Here is an 11,783-nt window from a genome sequence, read left to right on the forward strand (position 1 = left end):
GCTGTTTAGCCGAAGTGAGTTTCTCTTGAGGGTTAGACTTCGACTGAATCGCGTGCACCGCTGATGACATTGGCAGGCTGTATATCATGTGGATCACATAGAGTGAATGTGAATTCTGTGTCAAGGCTATTGCTTTGGTTGGGTTGCCTTTTCAGACGTACTGTTGTAGCCGACCATCTTGTACCAATTTACCGTCGTACAAGGTGAATGACGGTGCTTTGAATTTCTTGGGTAGCACTACCTTTGCAATCCGTCGTATAAAAGGATCGTGTTGATCGTCATCCGAGCTGTTTCTTCTTCGCTTACGCCTTGTACGGGGACTCTCTTCAGAAGAACTGGAAATTTCAGATCGTCCCTTCTTCTTGGGCTCCGAGGATAATGATTCGGAGTTGCTATCAATATCTTGTTGTCGGGCTCGAGATCATCGACTAGCTGCCCTCACGGGTCGTTTCGGGCCTTGGTATGCAGCTTGTTTGGACTTCGCCACTTCCAAGGCCAAATCCTGACGGAGATGTTCATTCTCTGCGATCATGTTCTCCAATCTTTGTTTGTTTTGCTTTACTTGTTCCAGGATCGCTTGCATTGCTTCATGTTCTGAAGTCGAGGGTGAGGCGAAGTTCAGAGCGCGTCTGACGGGGATGGTCTCTGATCCAAGCATGTTTGATGGAGTGAGGTCGTCTCTCTGCGTGGTTTCATAAGTGACTATCGGAGGGTCTTCCGTTACGCTCGCCATGGATGTGTTTGAGTATTCCCACAGACGGCGCCAGTTTTGGAGAAGTGGTTTTGGAAATACTCTTTTGATCTTCGAGGACGCTCGTGATCCTCTTCTAGCCAGCTAAAAAGGGATGAACACTCTGGTTGGGGGTGTCGAAATTAGCACTCCGACGGACAAATTAGTCTCAATACTCAAGATTGCCTGTATTCTAAGTTAAGCGCAGCAATTTTCACACACCTCCTTCTGGTTGATGTTTCTTCTATTTATATCTTTTCTTCTTTAGGCCTCGAGATTAGATCCACTTCCAACCTCCTATTTGGCACATTTTATAATAGACCCATCTTCACTCGGCCCCTTGCTTAATCGGCTATTTGGCCGAGTAGGGTTGGATTTGAGCTTTCGAGCCAATTGCCGAGTGCTTCAAATCTCGACTCTCCCAGATTCGACTATCCGGAAGCTCTACGACTCATAATACTCGGCCCCCACACTTAGTAGAGGCCGATCCTTTGATCGGGCGAGTGGGGGTGCTCATTTCATGACCTTCCCCCCTCGTACCCAAGTTCCCGAGCCAAGGCAACTTTGGTGATGACGGACACGTGGCCTTTGGCACGAGTTAGGGTTTCCTAAATTTCCCAAAACAAAATATTTAGGTGGGGACTCTATAATCTGGCAAAGCAGTCCAGTTTGGCATTTTTTTATTCAAAATTTGATTTTCCAAAATGATTTGCCGAATTGGACTCTTTGGTGATTTATCAGTCTTACATTGCACTTTATGAGATTAGATTCAGAACTGTAACAGGAGTCCAAACTGTAGTAACTAGAACCTAATTCGCGCCCTCTCCGAAAAGGGGGGCGCGCGGAGGAAGTTCGGGCGGTGTACAGTTTCTGGCGACCCTGCTGGGGATTTAGAGAACTTGACTCGAACTCATGATATGTTGTTTTGTTTACACTTATGTGTTTCTTTGCATTGCGTTTGCATTGGTGCGCCTAAGTCACAGTGTTTGCCGTCTGCTATTCCTGAACGGTTTGCCGGAGGCTGGCTTGGAAAAGCATGCCATAAGGTTGACCGGTTACGGGCTCTGCCACGATGGGAACACAAACCTTGGTTTTACTGAGGCATCCCTTTTGACCAATCAACCTAGTTGCATATCGAAAGCCATAGAGACCATTCCAAACTAGAATAGGTTGCTTATCCGAATGTAGGTTGTTTGAAACCGTTTGCTTGCGTAGCGAACCTCTAGTTCCTGACGAAATTAAGATAGGGAAACCCTACCCCACCATAGGGGTGTTTTGGCTCTCACTTACTTGATATGTGCTTTTAGAGTGTGCCTCTATAGAGAATGTATATATCAGTTGTAAGTCTGGGTATCAGTTTGAGGCAGAAAATTGGGGAGGAGAAATCAGTGTTTGAGTACAGATTTTACAGCTTATGATTACAACTGTGTGTTGTCACCATCTAAGCCGAAATGCTATTCGTTTCCTGATTGATGTTTTTTTTCTTTTTGCTTTATTTTCTTTTTTGCAAGGTAGTATATCACAATTGCTTCCGAAAAGGCAAATCTCCCCCGAGCAATCTGGACTAGAGGAATGAGACTTTCCCGATCTGAGGATCTAATTGGTAGACAACCAGTGTTCATTTTGCTACCCTCGGTTACTAGACCAAGGTTAGTTAAGCACAGGTCATCAGTTCAATAGTTTCCAGTTCAGTGGTCTTTATCTACCTCGCCTGTGCGCAGTTGGGCTCAGATTTTCGCTTCTACCTTAGAAAGAGAGAATGTACTGGAACAGATAGATCAGCCCGCTGTGGTCAGTATGAATATGGAAGAGATGATACATCAGTTCCAACAGACTATGGAGGCCATGCAGCGGGATGCTGCCCGCCAAGCAAAAGTTACCGTTTGCCAGACCGAGGTCGTGGCCCAACAGGCTAAACTCATTGCCAGGCTACATCAACAGCAACAAACACAATAGGGGGCAGCTTCTGCATCCCATCCACCCCCAATTGAAATTCCTGCACCAAGGGCTCTCGCCCCTGCAGCCAATGTCCAGGAGAATGCGAACATCCCCTTGGATCCCACTCCACCTCAGAGATCCAAAGCACAGGTCTACCTAATTGAGGCCCCTTTCGAGTTCGAAGTGGATCTAACTGCATTAAAAGTGAGGACGCTAGAAAAGCTGTTCAAGAGGGCTTAGGGCGTTAACTCCATTCCAGACATAAAGGATGGTTACACGGATTCGGCAGTGACATTGCCAGACCGGTTCAAGATGCCACATATAGACCGTTTTGACAGTTCTGGAGATCCTATGGTACATCTGCGGTTGTTCTCAGATATCTTACGGCCAATAGGCCTCTCTAGATTGCAATAACTTTCCTTCTTTGGTCGGACCCTGTCGGGTATCATGGCCATCTAGTACACCAAGTTGGAGGATTCAGTGAAAAGGAGTTGGGAAGAGATGGCTGAAGCTTTTGTCGCTCAATATTTATACAGCACGCAAATCGAGGTCACAACTCGTGATCTCGAGACAACTCGACAAGAGCCGAAGGAGGGCTTCTCTGACTTTGTAACCCGTTGGAGAGCCAAGGCTTCTATGATGATCACTAGGCTGACTGAGAAGGACCAGATAAGAATGGTCGTCAAGAATTTGCAATCGAAGTTGATGCAGAAGATGATTGTCTTACCCCTCCCCATATTTGCTGATCTCCACGAGATTGGGATACAGATCGAAGATGCTATGAAACAAGGTCTGATCGACCACGGAAGGGAGCAGCCCAAGAGGACCTTCACCCGCAGTTCGAATGTAGCTACCAGTAGCAGTGCAGTTGCGAGGACCTCTGATGTGGGCATGGTCGCCACCACTCCAAAAACAACCACACCCTTTACAGGAACCTCCGTACCCACCTCACAACCCGCAAAATACTCACCTCGGGGCCAGAGGGTGTTTACTCCACTTTACATGTCTCTGTCCGCGACCCTGAAGGTCCTGGTTAGGAAAGGGCCTCTGAAGCCCCTAGAACCATGCCCATTGCCGAATCCCCTCCCTCCAACACATAATCCAGCCAAGTATTGTGCCTTCCATTAGCAACATGGTCACGACACCGACCAGTACTTCAGGCCCCGTCATGAGATTCAAGATCTCATTGACAACAAGGTAATAGCACTTCCTGAAAAACCAAACGTCACTACAAATCCCTTTCCACCACACAATCAACCCCCTTCTCCACCCAGGCAAGTGAACTTGATCCAAACCACGACCATCCCATATGACCCTAGTATATACATCACTCACTTCCACCTACCCAAGCCGGCACTTTTCATCCCAGAGAACACAAATCTTTGCATGATGAGCGTTTCCCTACCCCGACCTGAACTCGTGGTTGTGACTATGGTAGAAGAAAGCATACCTGAGGGCTCTGCGAGTTTAATTGAGGAAGTATGCAACCCTTGCTGCTACATTGCACCGGCAAGCCAAACCAAATCGAGAGTGGAATTGCCAGTAGGGATGGATGTAAATGTCGTTTGGGAGGATGGGCCAAGCCAGGGGTTGGACGATCTAGTTGAGCTTGAGGAGGATATCAACAACCTGCAATTCTTTGATGAACGGGATTTGGGGAATGTGAACATCGGTTGGTTTGATGCAAACGGAGCAACAGACAATACAGGGTGGCACAGTGACGAGCCAGATATTGTTGAGCTGCCGCCGCAACCAGAGCAGGGACAATTAGAAATAGGAACATCTGCAATGGCCGGAACGGTCAAGAACAAGAGAGAATTGCTAGAGAGCACCGGTATAAAGAATTTTGCTCGAGAATCAATCAATGTTTGTACAGCGGACACAGAACGGGAAGCTGTGCTAAAGCAGTTGGAAAAGGAAAGGATTGAGGAAGATCAGAGAGCCAGAAAAGCCAAGGGCCCTGTGGGAGCAGAATGTGCTGTGAGCGCAGAAACAGTTCAGCAGAACCAAACAGTTGCTTGTCAGTTTCTGATGGAACTTGGTGGGAAGACGACGACTTGCATCTGGCCTATACTAACGAAGACTGGGGACAAGCTCTCCCAGATAATACATGGTACATCGAGGAGGTCGACCATATGACCAGGAGTGGGCGGTACTTTAAGCCCCCACATCTAGACCAGCCTGAGGCATCAGGCAAAGATAAGGAAGTTGAGAAGCAGAAGGAGAAACAACTGGAAGAGGAGGCAGTGCTGAAACAACTGAAGAAAATTCAAGTAGACATCTCAATCTAGGGACTGCTCATGGCCTCAAGGGTTCATAGACAAGCTGTCCTTTCAGCCATGGACAAGGCGAAGCTTTCTATCGATACGACCCCGGAACAGCTTGTGGGATTGGTCTTCCCAGGTGGCGCCAGCCCAATCCTAACCTTTTCTGACAAAGAACTACTGTCGAAAGGTTCAAGACAAAACAAACCCTTGTACATATCTGTTGAGTGCAGAGAAAAGTGGGTACCGGTGGTGTTGGTAGACAATGGTTCGGCTATCAACGTTTGTCCATCTCGCACAGCTTATGTCATTGGCTCAAAACCAACAGATTTCATACCCACAGCCCAGGTGATTCAGGCATATGACAACACGAGTAGGGAAGTGATGGGCATGGTACAGATCTGAGTTCAAGTTGGTCCAGGTCAACAGGATGCTGAGTTTCATGTCCCAGACGTTCCGACCACTTTCAACTTATTGCTGGGAAGACCCTGGCTGCACCTTGTGAAGGCAGTCACTTCCACTCTCTACCAAATGCTAAAATACCCTCATGGAAAGGGCGTAGCGACTGTCTTCGGGAATTCATCCATTCATCTACCACCGGAAGTAACTACACCAGTGTTGGAAATTGATCATGGCGAGGAAGATGTATTTCTCTCAGGGTTTAGTCTGGTTGAGGCCCAGGTAGTACAGAACATTTTGGCAGCAGATGAGGGATTGTATGTCAGTGCGCAATCAGTGTACCTCGTCAATAAACTTCAACACATGTCAGGAATGGGATTAGGAAGAAATGGCCGGAAGGGCGTAGCTGAATTGGCCGGAGTGCCACATAATCCCCATACCTTTGGTTTAGGTTACATACCTACCAGAGAGGATTGGGTGAGAAAGGGGAAGGAAATGGCTGGAAGAGCCAGGGCAAGACAGAGTGGGAAGCACTACGAGCTGGTGCACAGACCCATCCAAGGGACCCTGAATGGACGCTTTGTCCGGGAGGGGGAAGACTTCCCATTCTGCGGCTCTCCAGAGCCATGGTTGAATCCTGAGAAGTGGCGTTTGCCCGGCTTCGAAATCATTTTTAACTTACAGTTGCAGGGGAATAAAGTTACAGAAGAGCAGACTGACCTATCAACTGAGGTTGAATAGTGCAAAGATGATGAGTCCGAGGACACAAAACTTGAAATGGGGGTAGCACTGGCTTGTCTCCTCTCAGATCCTCAGATCACACTAGAGTGTGCGAGGGACGACTTCTCTATTTCCATGATTGGAGATCAATCAGCTGTGGGCCCTCCTTCCAGCATTCTGGACGCATCTATTGCACCTTCACTTGTTTGGCAATACGAGGAAGGCTTTTTGTCTAACAGTTCTGAGTCGGGTGGTGAACCAGAATTTGATTCCACAGAGTCTGTGGAGTCGGAATCAGATTCTAGTTCCTCTGAGTCAGAGTCCGGTATTCCTGGGGGTGATAACCCAGATGCCGTTGTCCTGTCCCGATCGTCATTTTCTTTTTCTTTTGAGTCTGTTGTAACCGAAGAATTAGACAGATTGGATGCTGTTAATGAGAATGATGTCGTGGCTTCTGAGTACTTTTCTGTGCCTCTTGTTTATTGCATTAATTAGGACTTTCAAAACTTTGATGAAAACGACAAGGAAGAAATTCCTCCGGTTTTGAAACATTTGATTGAACGAGAGAATGAGAGGTTTGTAAAACCTTTGGTTGACGAAATCACTTCAATTAATGTTGGTACTGAGAAGGATCCACGGCTGGTCCAGATCGGGTCCACATTGTCTTTTGAGGAACGCGAGCGCTTAGTCACTTTATTAGAAGATTTCAAAGATGTTTTCGGGTGGCCCTACGAAGACATGCCTGGAATCGATCTTGAGATTGTACAGCACCGGATCCCTCTTGACCCAAAGGCTTGACCCGTCAAGCAGAAACTCCGAAGGATCCACCCGGACTGGGCTCTGAAAATCAAGGAAAAAGTAACCAAGCAGATTGATGTAGGGTTTCTGTTAGTATCTAAATATCCTACTTGGTTGGCCAATGTAGTTCCGGTGCCGAAGAAAGACGGTGGGATTCGGGGTATGTGTGGACTTCAGAGATTTGAACAAAGCTAGTCCGAAGAATGACTTTCCATTACCGCACATAGACGAATTGGTGGACTTCACCGTGGGGCATGCGTTACTTTCGTTCATGGATGGGTTTTCCAGGTACAACCAGATTTTGATGGCCCCCAATGACAGGGAAAAGACTGCTTTCACCACCCCGTGGGGAACCTACTGTTACAGGGTAATGTCGTTCGGTTTGAAGAATGCAGGGGCTACTTATCAGCGGGCTACAATCACAATCTTGCATGACATGATCCACAAAGAGGTCGAGGTGTACGTGGACGACATGATTGTCAAGTCCAAGGAAAGAGAAGGCCACTAAACTGCCTTGAAGAAATTTTTCCAATGGATCAGAGAGTATCGGTTGTGGTTGAATCCTCAGAAATGTACTTTTGGTGTTACAGTAGGGAAAATACTAGCGTTCTTGATCACATAGAGGGGCATTGAGGTCGATCCTTCTAAAATCAAGGCCATCTTAGAAATGCCACCACCAAGGACTGAAAAGGAGGTGCGAGGCTTTCTGGATAAAGTGCAATTCATAAGATGGTTTATTGCAAAATTAACCTTGACTTGTGAACCACTTTTTGGTCTCCTGAAGAAATGAAAGAAGTTCCAATGGGACGATCGATGCCAAGTCGCTTTTGAGCAGATCAAACAGTATCTACAGAACCCACCCGTGTTGTCACCACCAAAGTCGAGGAAACCACTGATTTTGTATCTGTCAGTAACCGATACAACGATGGGTTGCATGCTTGCACAGGAATCTAAAGATAGGGTGGAGAAAGCCATCTATTACCTGAGCAAAAAGATGCTGGAATACGAGGCCCGTTATACTCCGCTAGAGAAGGCTTGCTTAGCCTTGGTATGGGCCACCAGGAAGTTCAGGCACTATCTGTTAGCTCACTCTGTAATTCTAGTTTCGAGATTAGATCTCATCAAATATCTCTTCCAGAAACCAGCGCTTACGGGTAGGCTAGCTCGTTGGCTGCTTCTTCTCTCCGAATTCGATCTTAAGTATGTAACTCACAAGTCTGTGAAAGGGAGAGCGGTAGCGGAGTTCCTAGCTGATCACCCATTGGAGGGAGACGAAGCAGTAGAGTATCTGTTCCCAAATGAGACCATTCTGTGTGTTGAAGAAGAAACTTGGACTATGTACTTTGACGGAGCATCAAACCAGTACGGGCATGGGATAGGGGTGTTACTGATAGCACCCAACAATTCCCGTATACCTTTAGCCTTCAAACTCCGATTCAAAGTATCAAATAACGAAGCAGAATATGAGGCATGTATTGCTGGACTAGAAGCCGCCCTAGAACTAGGGGCAAAGCGGTTGGACGTCATTGGAGACTCGAACTTGGTTGTATCTCAAGCAAAAGGAGATTGGAAAGTTAAAGAAGAAAGAATGAAAATCCATCACTAGACCTTGGATGTTCTGATTCCTCAGTTTGAAAAGCTGAACTTTGCCCATCTGTTAAGAGAGAATAACAGGTTCGCTGATTCTTTAGCAACTCTATCTTTTATGATAGACATCCCTTTCGGAGTCCGGATGCGTCCTATAATTATTGAGCAGAAGTTTATGCCAGCCTACGAGTTGATTGTCGTGATTGATGAAGTACAAGGTCAAAACCCCTGGTACCAAGATATCTGGAACTTCTTGGAGAAAGAAGCTTATTCACTAGGGGCGAATGCGAAAGATAAGAGGGCGATACGAAGAATGGTTGCACAGTTCATCATCTGCGGGGGTAAATTGTACAAGCGGGGTCATCTGGGAATGCACAAGTTGTGTGTTGATGAGGAAGAGCCGAAGCGCCTAATGGAGGCCATCCATGGAGGAGAGTGCGGAGCGCACATAAGTGGAGTGATGCTAGCGCGGAAGATCCTCAGACAGGGTTACTACTGGTCAACCATGGAGGAGGATTGTATCGGTTTTGTTCGGCGATGCCACAAGTGTTAAATCCATGCAAACCACATGAATATTCCGCCGTCGATGCTATACAACATGACTTCTCCGTGGCCTTTTTCAGTTTGGGGAATTGATATGATTGGGGCAGTTACTCCGAAGGGGTCGAACGGGCATGAGTACATCTTGGTGGCGATAGACTACTTTACAAAGTGGATTGAGGCCCAATCCTATGCAGTGCTAAAGGCGTCGCATGTAGCCAATTTTATCAGGAATTACATTATCTGTCCCTATAGGGTCCCGAATGAGATTATCTCGGACAATGGTTCCCACTTCAAGAAGGAAGTAATCGACTTGTTGGAGAAATACAACGTGGCCTTTCATAAGTCATCTACCTATCGGCCGCAAACCAATGGAGCCGTTGAGGTCGCCAACAAGAACATCAAGCACATTCTATAGAAGATGGTGAAAACCTACAGGGACTGGCCAAACAAGCTGCCATTTGCTCTTTGGGGCTACCAGACATCAATTCGAACTTCTACTAGGGCAACTCCATATTCCTTGGTTTATGGGATGGAGGCTGTTCTGCCGATCGAAGTTGAAGTTCTGTCAATGCGGGTTATGGCTGAGTGCCAGATAGCGAAAGCAGATTGGCAGCAAAATAGGTTTGAAGAACTCATGCTGTTTGACGAGAGAAGGCTAAAAGCACTGTATCATGTCCAAGGTTATCAACGCAGAATTGCCAAGGCTTTCAACAAGAAAGTTAAGTCCATGCATGCAAGCTACAATGCAACATCTACAATATGCAATGGGAATGGATATAGTGGATTAAGGCCTACGGCCAAACCGTATCTTGCCCAAGAAAGGCATGGACACAAACAAGCCACGTCTAACATAGAACGGTCATACAGAACTATGAGTGTATAGACGTGAAAAGTATGGGCACATACCAGTCCAAGCTCAACATGGAAAGGCGCAAACCCTAGATGGAGGTGACACTACTACAAATATAGATAAAGATCACACTTTTTTGGTGTGATGTATGTTTTTTAATCACACCTTTTAAGTTTTATTAAAGTGTGGTCTTTAGGAGTGTGATTAAAAATGGTCATTTTTAATCACACTTTTTAAGTGTCATTAAAAAATGCTTTCATCACACTTTTTAAGTGTGATTAATAATATTTAGATCACACCTTTTAAGTGTGGTTAAAAACATTTAGATCACACCTTTTAAGTGTGGTTAAAAATATTTAGATCACACCTTTTAAGTGTGATTAAAAACTTTAGTTCACACCTTTTAAGTGTGATTAAAAATAATTTGATCACACCTTTTAAGTGTGATCTTTGGAAGTGTGATTAAAAATGATCATTTTTAGTCACACTTTTTAAGTGTGATTAAAAACATTTAGATCACACTTTTTAAGTGTGATTAAAAATATTTACATCACATCTTTTAAGTGTGATTAATAACATTTAGATCACATCTTTTAAGTGTGGTTAATAACTAATAAAATCTGTGATAAAAAAAAAGATGCTACATATTTGAAAAATAATCAATATTATTTTTGTATGCACATTTGCATAATGTAATACACACTATATACTATATTTTGAATCATAACCACATATTGAATAGAATAACGTCATATATTTCATAAATGGAAATTAAATATTCAAAACTATATACAAAGGAATTAAATAAAAAAAATTATCTGTGCTTACATATATTAAAAAATGAAAAAACTTAAAAAACTAAGTTCTTTAATTCTTGGACCATATTTTACATCTCTCCAAAAAATTTCTGACCTGAAAAATAAAAACACAAATTAATTCAGAAACCGCTGATGCATATGAATAAACTAAAAAGTTAATTCAGCAAACGAAAATAAGAACATTAATCATTTCTGCTTGATCTTAATCATTTTGGAAGTAACTTCCCTATTAACAATTAGATGCCATAAGAGCTCAGTGTCAATGACATTGTAATTAGGAGGTCAAAAATGAGCACAGTATTTAAAAATGATAAATCTCAATACAGCTTGTGTACGATCTTTTTGTGAATGTATATTATTATTACTGTTGAACCATAATTCTAGATACCCATAAATAAATAAATAAAAACTCAAGAATTTACTCTTTTTTTTTTTTTTTTTTGGTTGGGGGGTGCAATTACTATCACCAGCAGCAGCAGGTTTTGGCCAAAACTCAGTGTTTGAGCAACCATTTGAGGAATGCGTGACTTTGGAGCAGCACTGCCATTCTGCATACAAGGGAAAATTTGGATGGCTTGATGATCAATATGAATAATGAAAACAGGTTAAAAAAAATATAAAAATAAAAATCCAAAATTGCATGATGCAACTTGTAGTCATAAAAACAACGAGAATTAAAGTATATATATATCAGCTTGGTAAATAATGCATTAACTGGTACTTGCAGTGGCTACAAATAACTTAGCTTTGTACTGTTCATACAATAACTTAGTACATTTATCACTGAGAATTTAAAAAAAACAAACAAACAATTCAACTACTTACACTTCCCACATAACACAAATAAACTAAAAATAAATCAAAACTCACAAACAAAAGCCAAAATATCCCCAACATTTATCACTTTGATAAATTTCTTGATATCACTACCAGTACCAAATGACCTAGCTCTCATGAGACTTTCTTCAGTAGTGGCCAATAATGGCATGATGAGATAGAGTGCACATCAGATCTTCCAAGCCATTCAGAAGAGAAGAAGAGATATTAACGAAGAGAGAAGAGAAGAGGGACAATTTATCAAATAAATAAATAAATAAAGAGAAGAGAAGAGAAGAGAAGAGAAGAGGGACAGAGAG

General features: G+C 43.9%; 1 long non-coding RNA gene across 1 annotated transcript; it reads right to left on the minus strand.

The window, feature by feature from the left end:
- Positions 1-10,563: 10,563 nt before the first annotated feature.
- On the minus strand, positions 10,564-11,582 carry LOC145804141 (uncharacterized). The gene is made up of 2 exons (XR_014345760.1): positions 11,070-11,582; positions 10,564-10,741 (listed from the first exon to the last, which is right to left on the minus strand). It is a non-coding gene; the product is annotated as an uncharacterized LOC145804141 (long non-coding RNA).
- Positions 11,583-11,783: the final 201 nt, after the last annotated feature.

The sequence above is a fragment of the Camellia sinensis genome, chromosome 12, assembly GCF_055761805.1.
Source record: "Camellia sinensis isolate YWXY chromosome 12, ASM5576180v1, whole genome shotgun sequence".
NCBI lineage: Eukaryota > Viridiplantae > Streptophyta > Magnoliopsida > Ericales > Theaceae > Camellia > Camellia sinensis.